We start from the raw sequence: 17012 nt of genomic DNA, 5'->3' as shown, positions 1-17012 counted from the left end.
CCAGGCCCCTCTGTGAGTCCGCCCCACGCCATACCTCCGCCACACAACTGATCAGATCCAGTAACGCATCGCAGCCTAAAATTATCCGAACCACACAAAATTACTGATACAAACATTACCCACCACTGAATCGGATGGAGAGAGAGCAAGAGCGCGTGAGAGCGCGCGAGAGTGAGTGACAGAGAGTGAGAGAGAGTGAGAGAGAGACAGTGAGAAGGATAGAGAAAGAGGTTAAATAAAGTGTTAAGAGGACAGAAGCGCTGTGGGGTTTCTACGTAAAGCTGGTGGGTAAGGGATCATGCTACTGACGGTGACAGAGAGACAGAGCTCAGGACACTCACCTGCTGTATGTGAATACAATAGTTACACCCACTCTCTGAAAGGTAAATACAGAGAGCTTTTAGAAACCGTCTCAAAGAGGGGTTTAGAAACACACACACAAACAGGCTACTCAGACACACACACGCACACACACTCCTCAGACACACACACACACACACTCCTCAGACTCACACACACCTCAGCCGAGCAAGGCGAAAGACACCCATGCACTCACAATGCTGAGAAAGCTACAATCAGTTCTGCAAAGGTCACCTATTACCCAAGACACTCTGTTTCTTCTCCACTCTGATAAAAAGGTCAGCCCTGAATCACTCTTTACCACAAACATGAAACACTCAAAGGAAAGCTGAGATCTTGGGCAACTAATTGCCCCTCGTATGCAGTGCCCTCTTGATGTTCAGTTTATTAATCCTGTCTAGTCATATTATGAAATGCACTGAGTGAGTAAAGTGAGTGAGTGAGTGAGTGAGTGAGTGAGTGAGTGAGTGAGTGAGTGAGTGAGTGAGTGAGGGAGGGAGGGAGGGAGGGAGGGAGGGAGGGAGGGAGGGAGGGAGGGAGGGAGGGAGGGAGGGATTTTGTAAGCAAGCAGAGACTTTTCCAGAGAAGCAGTTGACCAGAAGAGATTAAAGTGGAAAGTAGAGCAGTGAAGAGGCATATTCTTTCTTTGTATGTGATAACTGTTTCACAGAAAGTGAAAGATACGTAGTGTTCATATTCCAGCCATAGACTTTATATTCCACCAAAATCAGAAGAACCATAGAACAGAGTGATGGAGATGTAAAACATTCACCAGACAAGAAAACACTTTGGGTGGGAGTGTTCTAATGATGACAATGGTAGTAGAATAATCCTCTGCTAGGCTACCTGCTGAGAGTGATGTGTTGGGGGTAAAGCTTTTAATAATAAATGACTCAACTTGCTGCATAATTATCTGCTCTAAAAATCTGACACTGTGCCTCCTACATTGAGAGAAAGAGAGATCAAGGAAGAGAGAGAGAGAGAGAGAGAGAGAGAGAGAGAGAGAGAGAGAAAGAGAGAGAGACTGTGACTGGTTTCAAAAGTCTTCCTCGATAGAGGGGAACATACTCCTCTGCTCGCCTACTAACGAATTGATGCTCTCCTCGACCACTTGACCGCTTATCAGTTTCCGGGTCACGGAGGAGAGGAAAAAGGAGGAGTCGAGGAGAAGACAGACTTTTTCCCAATTGAGAATCTCCCCATGTATCATGCCCATAGAGAATGATAGAGGCCTATAGTGGCCAAAAGGCAGTATTAGCATGGGCAGCGCCATTGCGGGCTTCCACCATTTTAAGGTAGTCAACTGGGTGGGACTTCCAACTTTATTGGCTGATCCCTCCTGGTGACCCTGTTGGAGTCATGTCCAACTGTGTTATCAGGGGGGGATCAGCCAATAATGAAGAAAAAGAAAATGTACTACTTAAAAATAGAGATCGCCTCAATGGTGCTGCCCATGCTGTCACAGACGCCATAATGGCACGGATAAAATGATGAGGCCTCTTTCTATCTCTATGGTCATGACTTCAAAAGCCTTTCAAATTGCCTGTTGAGAACATACATTTACGATGCCTATACTCCCAGTTGTGAGTGCTGTAGGAGGGATAGACTCATTCTAGACAAAGTAGGTCTCATCCTAGACTACAAGATGGCGCCGACAGAGATGGAGTCTTTAGGAAACATTTTTTTTGTATGTATTATTTCTTACATTGTTTGCCCAGAAAATGTTAACTGTTATTACATACAGCCGGGAAGAACTATTGGATATAAGAGAGATGTCAACTTACCAACATTACGACCAGGAATACGACTTTCCCGAAGCGGATCCTTTGTTCAGGACCTCCACACTGGATATTGGATCTAATCCCAGAGGCCGACCCAAAACAACGTCGTTGCCGCAGGAGAGGGAGATGGAGCGGCCTCCTGGTCAGACTTAGAAGGCGAGCACACCATCCACCGCTTCCGAGAATATTACTCGCCAATGTCCAGTCTCTAGACAACAAGGTGGACGAAATGAGTGCACTAGTTGCCTTCCAGAGAGACATCAGAGACTGTAACATTCTCTGTTTCACGGAAACATGTCTCACTCAAGATATGTTGTCAGAGTCGGTACAGCCACCGGGTTTCTTCATGTGTCGCACCGACAGAAACAAACATCTCTCTGGTAGGAAGAAGGGAGGGGGTGTATGCCTCATGATAAACGACTCATGGTGTAATCATAACAACATACAGGAACTTAAGTATTTTTGTTCACCTAACCTAGAATTCATTACAATCAAATGCCGACTGCATTATTTCCCAATTCTCTTCAATTATAGTCACAGATGTGTATACCCCCCCACCCCCCATATATCCTGAGGCTGCATTTATTGTAGCTGGGAATTTTAACAAAGCTAATTTGAGAGCAAGGCTACCTAAATTCTACCAGCACATTGACTGTAGTACCTGATTGAGCAAAACACTGGACCACTGCTACTCTAACTTCCGCGATGCATACAAGGTCATCCCCCACCCTCCCGTAGGGCAAATCTGACCATGACTCCATCTTGTTGCTCCCCTCCTACTGGCAGAAACTAAAACAGGAAGCACCCATTCGTAGGTCTATCCAATGCTGGTCTGACCAATCAGATTCCACGCTTCAACATTGCTTCGATCACGTGGACTGGGATATGTTCCAGGTAGCCTCAGACAATAACATCAACGTATACGCTCGGTGAGTGAGTTTATTAGGAAGTGCATTGCAGACGTTGTACCTACTGTGACTATTAAAACCTTCCTTAACCAGAAACCGTGGATTGATGGCAGCATTCGTTCAAAACTGAAAGGCGGAACTACCGCATTTAATCATGGCAAGGTGACTGGAAACATGACCGAATACAAACAGTGTAGTTATTCTCTCTGCAAGGCAATCAGACAAGCAAAGCATCAGTATAGAGACAAAGTAGAGTCTCAATTCAACAGCCCACACAAAAGACGTATGTGGCAGGGTCTACAGACAATCACGGATTACAAAAAGAAAACCAGCCCCGTCGCGGACATCGACGTCTTGCTCCAGGCAATTAAACAACATATTTGCGCGCTTTGAGGACAATTCAGTGCCACCGACATGGCCCGCTACCAAAGACTGTGGGCTCTCCTTCTCCATGGCCGAAGTGAGTAAAACATTTAAACGTGTTAACCCTCGCAAGGCTGCCGGCCCAGATGACATCCCTAGCCACGTCCTCAGAGCATGCGCATACCAGCTGGCTGGTGTTTTTACGGACATATTCAATCAATTCCTATCCCAGTCTACTGACCCCACATGCTTCAAGATGGCCACCATTGTTCCTGTTCGCAAGAAATCTAAGGCAACTGAACTAAATGACTATCCCCCCGAAGCACTCACTTCTGTTATCATGAAGTGCTTTGAGGGACTAGTCAAGGATCATATCACCTCCACCCTACCTGATACCCTAGACCCACTCCAATTTGCTTATCACACCAATCAGTCCACAGACGATGCAATCATCATCACACTGCACACTGCCATATCCCATCTGGACAAGAGGAATACCTATGCAAGAATGCTGTTTATTGACTACAGCTCAGCATTCAACACCACCGTACCCTCTAAACTCATCATTAAGCTTCAGACCCTGGGTCTCAACCCCACTCAGTGCAATTGGGTCCTGGAATTTCTGACGGGCCGCCCCCAGGTGGTGAAGGTAGGAAACAACATCTCCACTCTGCTGATCCTCAACACTGGGGCCCCACAAGGGTGAGTTCTCAGCCCTCTCCTGTACTCCCTGTTCACCCATGACTGCGTGGCCATGCACGCCTCCAACTTAATCATCAAATTTGCAGACGACACTACAGTGGTAGGCTTGATTACCAACAATGACGAGACAGCCTACAGGGAGGTGGTGAGGGCCCTCAGAGTGTGGTGTCACGAAAACAACCTCTCACTCAACGTCAACAAAACAAAGGAGATGATCGTGGACTTCAGGAAACAGCAGAGGGAGCACCCCCCATCTACATCGACGGGACAGTAGTGGAGAAGGTGAAACATTTTAAGTTCCTCGGCGTACACATCACGGACAAACTGAAATGGTCCACCCACACAGACAGCATGGTGAAGAAGGTGCAACAGTGCCTCTTCAACCTCAGGAGGCTGAAGAAATTTGGCTTGTCATCTAAAACCCTCACAAACATTTACAGATGCACAATTGAGAGCATCGGGCTCTACCACCGCCTGATATGGCAACTGCACCGCCCTCAACTGCAAGGCTCTCCAGAGGGTAGTGCGGTCTGCACAACACATCACCGGGGGCAAACTACCTGTCCTCCAGGACACCTACAGCACCCGATGTCACAGGAAGGCCAAAAAGATCATCAAGGACAACAACCACCTGAGCCACTGCCTGTTCACCCCGCTATCATACAGAAGGCGAGATCAGTACAGGTGCATCAAAGCTGGGACCGAGAGACTGAAAAACAGCTTCTTTCTCAAGGCCATCAGACTGTTAAACAGCCATCACTAACATAGCGAGGCTGCTGCCAACATACAGACTCAAATCACTGGCCACTTTAATAAATGTATTTAATAAAGGTATCACTCGTCACTTTAAATAATGCCACTTCAATAATGTTTACATGTCCTACATTACCCATCTCATATGTATATACTGTATTTTATACCATCTACTGCATCTTGCCTATGCTGTACGGCCATAACACATCCATATATTTATATGTACATATTCTTATTCCATTCCTTTACATTTATGTGTATAAGGTAGTTGTTGTGAATTTGTTAGATTACTTGTTAGATATTACTACACTGTCGTAACTAGAAGCACAAGCATTTCGCTACACTTGCATTAACATCTGCTAACCATGTGTATGTGACCAATTGTTTGTTGTTGATTTGATTTGATTAGACCATTCACTCTGTCGTCCAGTCAAATCGAGCTCCAACAGTGACAATGAAAAGGTCCCTGACAGTCTGCAAGCAAAGAATAACCCTGTGATTGTTAGCCACTTTCATATAGCTTTTATGGCAGAAATGTCCAGCCCTAGACTGCTACAGTAACTACAGACCCTAGTTTTGTCACACGTGGACTGCTGCCCAGTTGTGTCGTCATGTGCAGCAAAGAGGGACACAGGTTAATTGTAGTTGGTACAAAACACAACAGCACATATTGCACTTAGATGTGCACAGAGGGTGAATGTCAGTAACATGCACGTCAATTGACTGTATCGATATTGGTCTTTGTGGAAGGTGTTCATGTGTTGAAGGTACCGAACTGTCTGACAATCATCGCTACCACACAAGACATGCAACCAGAGGTCTCTTCACAGTCTCCAGGTACAGAACAGAGGCTGGGAAACACAGTATTAAATAGAGTCATGACTACATGGAACTCTCTGCCACCCCAGGCAACTCAAGTTAGCAATAAAACCAGATAAAAGAACACATTACGGCACAACAGGGACTGTGAAGAGACACACACACACATTTCTATAGATTTTGTATTGTCATTTACACTGTATTATGTATTGCATTATGTACAGTGCCTTCAGAAAGTATTCACACCACTTGACTTTTTTTACACTGGAGTGATAGATGAGCAGGTGGTGCAGGTGGTGATGTGCAAGTAGAAATACTGGTGTGCAAAAGAGCAAAAATTGATGAATTTTGTCATTTAAAAAATACATATATATATTTTACCTTTATTTAACCAGGTAAGCTAGTTGAGAACAAGTTCTCATTTACAACTGCGACCTGGCCAAGATAAAGCAAAGCAGTGCGACACAAACAACAACACAGCGTCACACATGGAATAAACAAGCGTACAGTTAATAACACAATAGAAAAAAATAAAGTCTATATACAGTGTGTGCAAATGGCGTGAGGAGGTAAGGCAATAAATAGGCCATAGTAGCCAAATAATTACAATTTAGCAAATTAACACTGGAGTGACAGATGAGCAGGTGTTGATGTGCAAGTAGAAATACTTGTGTGCAAAAGAGGAGAAAAGTAAATTAAAACAATATGGGGAGGAGGTAGGTAGATTGGGTGGGCTATTTACCGATGGGCTATGTACAGCTGCTGTGATCGGTTAGCTGCTCAGATAGCTGATGTTTAAAGTTAGAGAGGGAAATATAAGTCTCCAGCTTCAGCGATTTTTGAAAATTTGTTCCAGTCATTGGCAGCAGAGAACTGTAAGGAAAGGCGGCCAAAGAGGTGTTGGCTTTGGGGATGACCAGTGAGATATACCTGCTGGAGCGCGTGCTACGGGTGGATGTTGTTATCATGACCAGTGAGCTGAGATAAGGCGGAGCTTTACCTAGCAGAGACTTATAGTTGACCTGGAGCCAGTGGGTCTGGCGACGAATATGTAGCGAGGACCAGCCGACTACAGCATACAGGTCACAGTGGTGGGTGGTATAAGGGGCTTTGGTGACAAAACGGATGGCACTGTGATAGACTGCATCCAGTTTGCTGAGTAGATTATTAGATAATTTTAGGATAGCACATTAGCAACAAAAAAAAAGCAATTTTCCAAGCACAGATAGCCGTCACAAAACCAGATATACAGCTAAAATTAAGCACTAACCTTTGACAATCTTCACCAGATGACACTCCTAGGACATCATGTTAGACAATACATGCATTTTTTGTTCGATCAAGTTCATATTTATATCCAAAAACCCAATTTTTACATTGGCGCGTGACGTTCAGAAAATGTTTTCTCCCCATAACCGCCGGTGAATAGGCACATACATTTACAGAAGAACTCATAAACGTTGACAAAATGTATAACAATTATTTAAAGAATTAGAAATAATCTACTCCTTTATGCAAAATAACTTTACGGAAAAAGCACATTGTTCAATATTCTGAGTACAGAACTTAGCCTTCAATGCTAAGCTATACAGTTAGACTACAACCATGGCATCGACAAATTTCTAAAAATATGTTCGAAATATTTTCTTACCTTTGCTGATCTTCGGCGGAATGCACTCGGAAGGGCACCCACTTCCACAAGAAATGTTCATTTGTTCTGCAAAGTCCATCATTTATGTTCAAATACGTCCGTTTTGTTGACCCATCCAGAACACTTTACAATGCCATGTGGCGTGGACGCAAATCCATAGACGAAATGGTCAAAAGTTCCATTACCGTTTGTAGAAACACATCAAACGATGTATACAATCAACCCTTTAGGGTATTTTTTACGTAAAATTGCGATAATTTTACAACCGGGCAATAGGTATTCATCCCAGAAGAAAAATAAAAAACAGTCACGTGCACGCGCATCATAAGACATCTGTCCTCAGACTGGCCAGTGATTGACTGAGCCACAATTTTCTGCCCGGTAACAGGTGACGGATGAAACCAGTTCCTAAAGATTGTTGACAGCCAATGGAAGAGTTAGGAGGTGCAACGTAAATCCTATGTCACTGTAGTTTTTCAAGGGATTCAAAAGAAAAACTAGATTTCTAATTTCTCCCACTTCCTGATGCAATTTTTCTCAGGTTTTTTGCCTGCCATATGAGTTCTGTTATACTCACAGACACCATTCAAACAGTTTTAGAAACTTCAGAGTGTTTTCTATCCAAATATACTAATAAAATGCATATTCTATTCTCTGGGCTAGAGTAGTAACCACTTTAACCTGTTAGGGCTAGGGGGCAGTATTTACACGGCCGGATAAAAAAACGTGCACGTGGCGACACCATGTTTTTATTTTCTCTCTCTTTGTACTAAAACACGGTTTCCCGGTCGGAATATTATCGCTTTTTTACGAGAAAAATGGCATAAAAATGTATTTTAAACAGCGGTTGACATGCTTCGAAGTACGGTAATGGAATATTTAGAAATGTTTTGTCACGAAACGCGTCGGGCGCGTCACCCTTCTTTACCCTTTCGGATAGTGTCTTGAACGCACGAACAAAACAGAGGACTATGGATTATTTTGAACCAAACCAACATTTGTTATTGAAGTAGAAGTCCTGGGAGTGCATTCTGACGAAGAACAGCAAAGGTAATAACATTTTTCTTACAGTAAATCTGACTTTGGTGAGGGCTAAACTTGGTGGGTGTCTAAATAGCTAGCCCTGTGATGCCGGGCTATCTACTTAGAATATTGCAAAATATGCTTTCACCGAAAAGCTATTTTAAAATCGGACATAGCGAGTGCATAGAGGAGTTCTGTATCTATAATTCTTAAAATAATTGTTATGTTTTTTGTGAACGTTTATCGTGAGTAATTTAGTAAATTCACCGGAAGTTTGCGGTGGGTATGCTAGTTCTGAACGTCACATGCTAATGTAAAAAGCTGTTTTTTGAAATAAATATGAACTTGATTGAACAAAACATGCATGTATTGTGTAACATAATGTCCTAGGTGTGTCATCTGATGAAGATCATCAAAGGTTAGTGCTGCATTTAGCTGTGGTTTTGTTTTTTTGTGACATTATATGCTAGCTTGAAAAATGGGTGTCTGATTATTTCTGGCTGGGTACTCTGCTGACATAATCTAATGTTTTGCTTTCGTTGTAAAGCCTTTTTGAAATCGGACAGTGTGGTTAGATTAACGAGAGTCTTGTCTTTAAAATGGTGTAAAATAGTCATATGTTTGAGAAATTGAAGTAATAACATTTCTAAGGTATTTGAATATCGCGCCACGGGATTACACTGGCTGTTGCGTAGGTGGGACGATTTCGTCCCACCTACCCTAGAGAGGTTAAATTGGATACGTTTTTCATCCGGCCGTGAAAATACTGCCCCCTAGCCCCAACAGGTTTAACATGGTGTCCATAGAAGGGCCAGATGTATACAGAATGGTGTCGTCTGCATAGAAGTGGATCAGGGAATCACCCGCAGCATGAGTGACATCGTTCATATATACAGAGAAAAGATTCGGCCCGAGATTTGAACCCTGTGGTACCCCAATAGAGACTGCCAGAGGTCCGGACAACAGGCCCTCCGATTTGACACACTGAACTCTGTCTGAGAAGTAGTTGGTGAACCAGGCAAGGTAGTCATTTGAGAAACCAAGGCTGTTGAGTCTGCCGATAAGAATACAGTGATTGACAGAGTCGAAAGCATTGGCCTGGTTGATGAAGACGGCTGCACAGTACTGTCTTTTATTGACGGCGGTTATGATATCGTTTAGTACCTTGAGCGTGGCTGAGGTGCACCCGTGACCAGCTCGAAAACCAGATTGCACAGCGGAGAAGGTACGGTGGGATTTGAAATGGTCAGTGATCTGTTTATTAACTTGGCTTTTGAAGACTTTAGAAGGGCAGGGCAGGATGGATATAGGTCTACAACAGTTTAGGTCTAGAGTGTCAGCCCTGCGGAAGCTTTCCAATCTTTTGGGATCTCAAACGATACGAAAGAGAGGTTGAACAGACTGGTAATAGGGGTTGCAACAATGGCGGCGGGTAATTTTAGAAAGAGAGGGTCCAAATTGTCTAGGCCAGCTGATTTGGGGCCTTCCCTGTGGCTCAGTTGGTAGAGCATGGTGTTTGCAACGCCAGCATGGTGTGTGCAAAAACCAGGGTTGTGGGTTCGATTCCCACGGGGGGCCAGTACAAAAAAAAAAGATAATAATAATAATGCATGAAATGTATGCATTCACTACTGTAAGTCGCTCTGGATAAGAGCTTCTGCTAAATTACTAAAATGTAAATTTGTATGGGTCCAAGTTTTGCAGCTCTTTCAGAGCATCTGCTATCTGGATTTGGGTGAAGGAGAAGCCAGGGAGACTTGGGCAAGTAGCTGCAGGGGGTGCAGAGCTGTTGGCCAGGGTTGGGGTAGCCAGGAGGAATGCATGGCCAGCCGTAGAGAAATGTTTATTGAAATTCTCAATTATCGTTGACTTATCGGTGGTGACAGTGTTACCTAGCCTCAGTGCAGTGGGCAGCTGGGAGGAGGTGCTCTTATTCTCCTTGGACTTTACAGTGTCCCAAAACTGTTTGGAGTTAGAGCAACAGGATGCAAATTTCTGTTTGAAAAAGCTTGCCTTTGCTTTCCTGACTGACTGCGTGTATTGGTTCCTGACTTCCCTGAAAAGTTGCATATCGTGGGGACTTTTCGATGCTAGTGCAGTCCGCAACAGGATGTTTTTGTGCTGGTCGAGGGCAGTCAAGTCTGGAGTGAACCAAGGGCTATATCTGTTCTTAGTTTTGGTAAACTATCTACACAAAATATTCTGTAATGTTAAAGTGGAACTACAATTCGGACATTTATAAAAAAAAAAAAAAGTAATGAAAAAGAAAACATCTTGATTTTAAATGTAACCTTTATTTAACTACAATGATGGCCCAACACCGGCCAAACCCAAATGACACTGGGCCAATTGTGCACCGCCCTATGGGACTCCCAAACATAACCGGTTGTGATACAGCTTGGTTTTGAACCAGGGTATCATGTAGTGACACCTCAAGCACTGACTTATCCCGCTGCGCCACTCAGGAGCCCTGATGAGGTAAGTATTCACCCCCTGAGACAATACATGTTAAAAACATATTTTGCAGTGATTACAGCTGTGAGCAGTGGTGTGAAGTACTTAAGTAAAAATACTTTAAAATTTTACTTAATTCGTTTTTGGGGGTATCTGTACTTTACTTTACTATTTATCTTTTTGACAACTTTTACTTTACTACATTCCTTAAGAAAATAATATAATTTTTACTCCATATACCCAAAAGTACTCATGATATATTGAATGCTTAGCAGGACAAAAATGCATGCACTTATCAAGAGAACATTCCTGGTCATCCCTACTTCCCCTGATCTGGCGGACTCACTAAACACTAATGAGTCGTTTGTAAATTATGTCTGAGTGATGGAGTGTGCCCCTGGCTATCTGTAAAAATAAAATACTCAACACTCAATACTCAATGCATAATACATAATTGAGTAATGCAATACTCAAATATGTATTGTGTTGGATCCCCCCCCCCCCAAAAAAAAGTTTTCTTGGCCAATATATTTTGCAGTATTGCATAAGTCCCTTGTAGCAAACAGGATGCATGTTTTGAAATATTTGTATTCTGTAGAGGCTTCCTTCTTTTCACTCTGTAATTTAGGCTAGTATTGTGTAGGAACTACAATGTTGTTGATCCATCCTCAGTTTTCCCATATCACAACTATTCAACTCTGTAACTGTTTTAAAATCACAATTGGCCTCATGGTTAAATAAGTGAGTGGGTTCCTTCCTCTCCGGCAACTGAGTTAGGAAGGACGCCTGCATCTTTGTAGTGACTGGGTGTATTGATAAACCGTCCAAAGCCTAATTAATAACTTCACCATGCTCAAAGGGATTTATTTAATTGGTGTCCTTCTTTGAGAGGCACTGGAAAACCTCTCTGGTCTTTGTGGTTGAGTCTGTATTCAATTGAGGGACCTTACAGATCATTTTATGTGTGGGGTACAGAGATGGGGTAGTCATTCAAAAATCATGTTAACCACTATTATTGAACACAGAATGAGTACATGCAACTTGTTTTGTTAAGCACATTTTTACTCCTGAACTGTCCCTGGCAGGGCTGTCTGTTCAATTCCGGTCTTGGATGGCCAAAACCTGGTAGTTAATTGCACTCACCTGGTGTCCCAGGTCTGAATTTGTCCCTGATTAGAAGCAGAAGATAAAAACGTGTTTTAACCCTCCAGGACCGGAATTGAACAACTGTGCTCTATAGGCTCCCAGCTCTTAGCTAACAGTCTCAGTGTGGCAACATCAGTGTGGCAACATCTCCACCCACCTCCTCTGAGACAGCGCTTGATTCCATAATGATGCAGCCTTCCTAGCTTGCCTCCATAGTGATGCCCAGATCCCATGCAGCCTTCACAGCTTGTCTCCATAGTGATGTCCAGATCCCATGCAGCCTTCACAGCTTGCCTCCATAGTGATGCCCAGATCCCATGCAGCCTTCACAGCTTGCCTCCATAGTGATGCCCAGATCCCATGCAGACCACCCTCCACTAAGCTTCCAGTGCCATTCGGTTTACCCCACGCAGGTGTTGCCCAGCCACACTAATTGCACCATCAAAGCAGAGAATGTCGGTGCTCTGTGGCACGAGGTGGCGTGCAGCTACTGGGCGTGCTCGAGGTGCCAGGGTGAAAGAGAAACCTTCTCAGCAGTTACCACGGTAACAAATTGATCTGACCTCTGGAGTGGAGACACCCAGCAAACACTTTGATGCATAAAAATCTATTCATGCACCATGCTTTAATCCATTCCCTTCTCTCTCTCCCTCCTCCCTGAGACACACACACTCACGCATGCAGGCATGCACACAGAGCACACATATGCAAGCACAAAAAAACACACCCTGACACACATTCATGCACACACAAAAACTCACAATTGCACGCACACACTCACAGCTGCGCATACAAACACTCACAACTGCATACACACTCAGGCACGCAGGCAGCCACACAGACAGACACACACCATTATGCAAAACTTTTCCCATTAATATGGATGAGATAGGCAGAAAAATGTACACAACTGATAGAGAGCAGGAGTCTTCCCAGCAAACCTAAAATTGGTTCTGTGAAAGTTCCTTGAACATCAGTTAGGTCGATGCAAATGTTCTCATAACACAAAAGCTGTCCAGTTGTAGATTATAGAATGTTTGTTTAAAACATTTGTCTGATGTTGCAAGAACGTTCCTAGAACACATTTACTCTGTTCTTTAAAGGTTCCCAGAATGTTTAATTAGGATGTGGCAACATTGTGGGGACATGACAACCGATATGTTCCCAAAACACAAACATTTGCAGTTGTGCTAACATTCATATAATGTTTGTGTCAGGATGCTCATAACATTTCTTTGATGTTGCAAAGAATGTTGACAGAACAGCCATTCTGAGTTCTTTAAAGGTTCCAGGAACATGTAATTAGGTTGTGGGAACAATGTGGGTACATTACAAGAGATATATTCCCAAAACAAAATATGCTCAGTTGTTACGACATTCATACAATGTTAGGCTCAGATATACTCTACTAAAAGAGGGGATGTCTTTATTTCGACCAAATTTATAAATTTAGTCAAATGCAAAGTGTAATAAATAAAACATTGTGTTAAAATTGACTGTTCGACTTTAAAGAAAGCACCCGATATATTTCTTACTTGGAGACGCTTGATATGTTCCCCCTTGGCTTATTTTACATGATCTGAAAAGCAAAAGTGGTCTTGGATCAGCACTCATAGTCTTGGATACCTTGTAAATATGGGTCTAGAAGTACGCAGCATATAAAGAGGATGCGTGAAGTGATGGTGAATAACCCAGTTACCAGAATTTTCCTTGGGTTAGTTATGTCTAAAGCCCCATTTATACCTGGTGCTAACATGGGTCATTTTTCCTGAGCTTGTCTAGATTCTGATTGTGCCCACATCTCTAGACAGGTGTAGATGATTAAAAGACGCATTGTGATCTGATGATTGTGATCAAATCTTATAAGTGGAAACAGACAAGATTAGGTCAAGATCAGAACAAAATCAGGATGAAGGAGGCAGGTTAAAGGCAGGTATAACCATGTCTTAAGAAGTCTACAAAATGAAGCAGAGGATAAAAGACCTGGCTTAGGAATCTAACATTGCATGTTCAAACCCCACATGTGCAGATTGTCAACAAATGAAGTGTAAAAAAAATATGCTTATATGTGTATGATCAAATGCTGTTGAAATGTCCTATGAATAAAGTAATGTGCAGATTTAAATAAAAATGACATTTGTCTCTGTATCACCTATAATACAGTCCTCAAATGTGAATTGCTATTAAATCTAGAGAGAAACATGAAAGGGAAGTAATCTGATATCTTATGCTTTAATTTGCATGCTGAGAATGTTCTGGTAATATTAGGTCAAACTTAAATATAAAATGTTCAAAATATTATTGAAATGTTCTGAGGACCTCCAAGACAATGTAAAATGTATATTGCATGAACATCAATGAAATATTATGTTAAACTTAAAACAAATATGCTACGAACGTCTTAAAAACTGACTTCTTTCATTCTTACAACCTAACTTAAACATTGTATGAATGTCATCACAACTGAGCAAATTTTGTGTTTTGGGAACCTAACTCTTGTAATGTACCCACACTGTTCCCACATGCTCTGGGAACCTTTAAATAACTAAGAAAGGCTGTTCTGTCAACATTCTTGCAACATCAAAGTCAGCAGATGGACAGTTTTTGTGTTTTGGGAACATATCTCTTGTCATATCCCCACAATGTTAGCACAAATGTATGAAACATTCTGGGAATGTTCTTGTAACATCAGGTGAATGTTTCTTCCACCCTAAAATAAACATTGCACAATCATTCAAACAACTGGACAGTTTTTGTGTTTTAGGAACATATATTTTGTGATGTCCCCACAATGTTCACCCAGACTGTTCCCACAACCTAATGAAACATTCTGGGAACCTTTAAATAACAGATTCAATGTTTTTAGGAACGTTCTTGCAACATCAGGCAAATGTTTTAAACATGTTATGAGAACATTTGTCGCTACCTACCGAATGATCTGGGAACACTCATCGAACTCATTTTGGTTTGCTGGAAAAATATTACTGGTACTGTCACGCCCTGACCTGAGAAAGACATTTTGTTTCTCTATTTTGGTTAGGTGTGATTTTGGTGGGCATTCGAGATTTGTAGTTCTTTGTTCTATTCTATGTTTTCTATTTCTATGTTGTTATGTTCTAGTTTTTGTATTTCTATGTTGGGTCTTGTTTGGGATGATCTCCAATTAGAGGCAGCTGGTCCTCGTTGTCTCTAATTGGAGATCATACTTAAGTAGGGTTTTTTTCCACCTGGGTTTGTGGGAGATTGTTTTTTGAGTAGTGTATGTTTCACCTCTGCGTCATGGTTTGTTGTTTTGTTCTTTAGTTTATGTTTATGTATTGCATAGTTTCACAGTATAAATAAAATGTGGAACAACACACACGCTGCACTTTGGTCCTCTTCTCCTTACGACAACCGTGACAGGTACATTGAGTTATCAAATAAAATTGTATTTGTCACATGCTTACTTACAAGCCAACAATGCAGTTTTAAGAAAAAAAAGAGTTAAGAAAAATATTTACAAAATTAACTAAAGTAAAATATAAAAGTTACGAGGCTATTTACAGGGGGTACCGGTACCAAGTCAATGTGCTGAGGTACAAGTTAGTAATTTACATAAGGTTAGGTGCAGGTTAGTTATTATATAAGGTTAGGTGCAGGTTAGTTATTATATAAGGTTAGGTGCAGGTTAGTTATTATATAAGGTTAGGTGCAGGTTAGTTATTATATAAGGTTAGGTGCAGGTTAGTTATTATATAAGGTTAGGTGCAGGTTAGTTATTATATAAGGTTAGGTGCAGGTTAGTTATTATATAAGGTTAGGTGCAGGTTAGTTATTATATAAGGTTAGGTGCAGGTTAGTTATTACATAAGGTTAGGTGCAGGTTAGTTATTATATAAGGTTAGGTGCAGGTTAGTTATTATATAAGGTTAGGTGCAGGTTAGTTATTATATAAGGTTAGGTGCAGGTTAGTTATTATATAAGGTTAGGTGCAGGTTAGTTATTATATAAGGTTAGGTGCAGGTTAGTTATTATATAAGGTTAGGTGCAGGTTAGTTATTACATAAGGTAGGTGCAGGTTAGTTATTAAATATGGTTAGGTACAGGTTAGTTATTATATAAGGTTAGGTGCAGGTTAGTTATTATATAAGGTTAGGTACAGGTTAGTTATTATATAAGGTTAGGTACAGGTTAGTTATTACATAAGGTTAGGTACAGGTTAGTTATTAAATATGGTTAGGTACAGGTTAGTTATTACATAAGGTTAGGTACAGGTTAGTTATTACATAAGGTTAGGTACAGGTTAGTTATTACATTAACTGGATACCTACTGTAATAAGATATTTTTGGGAATGTTCTGTGGTGGTTATAACAGATGCACAGTGAGTGTTAGACTTTCTGAGCATATTTCATTTAAAATCTATTTTGAAAATTAAAAAGATTTTGTTATCAAAAACATTTTGAATGTTCTTGGGGATGTTATCATCCTAATGTTAGATAAAACCCTAACTAGAACTTAATGACAATCTAATGTTCTGGGAATGTTCCCAGTTTGCAGGGTTGCCTGTGTAAAGTTGAGTAAGTCAGGTCAGTTGGGGAAAATAATAACCACAGATAAAATACTAGCACCTCAAGCAATTTCATATACATTCCAATATGAGAAGAACAAGACTCATGATGTGAATTTAATTTGTTATTGAGGGGAATAAAGTGGCACTCTTTCTATTGTAATGTTCCGAGGCTTATGAGGCTTATATCTATACATCACGATATAAAGAGGGACAATTTATTGCGTCCAATAACAAATTACATTCACAAAGATACATACATGAACAGTACATAAGACATTTCTACACAAATATTAATCCAGTATTTTCATAATGAAGTACATGAACTTTAATTGATGTGGATGTGTGTTCCAGACCGTTAGACCACTCAGGTTTTACCAACCAGTAGCAACGCAGCTTGTGGAGGAACAATTTACATAAGGTCATTACAGTAATCAAACTAATTGGCAACGCCACCATAAAACTAATTGAGCGTGAATGCCAATCATGATTATACAATATTTCA

The sequence above is a fragment of the Salmo trutta genome, chromosome 15, assembly GCF_901001165.1.
Source record: "Salmo trutta chromosome 15, fSalTru1.1, whole genome shotgun sequence".
NCBI classification, from domain to species: domain Eukaryota; kingdom Metazoa; phylum Chordata; class Actinopteri; order Salmoniformes; family Salmonidae; genus Salmo; species Salmo trutta.
This window is presented reverse-complemented; position numbering follows the sequence as displayed.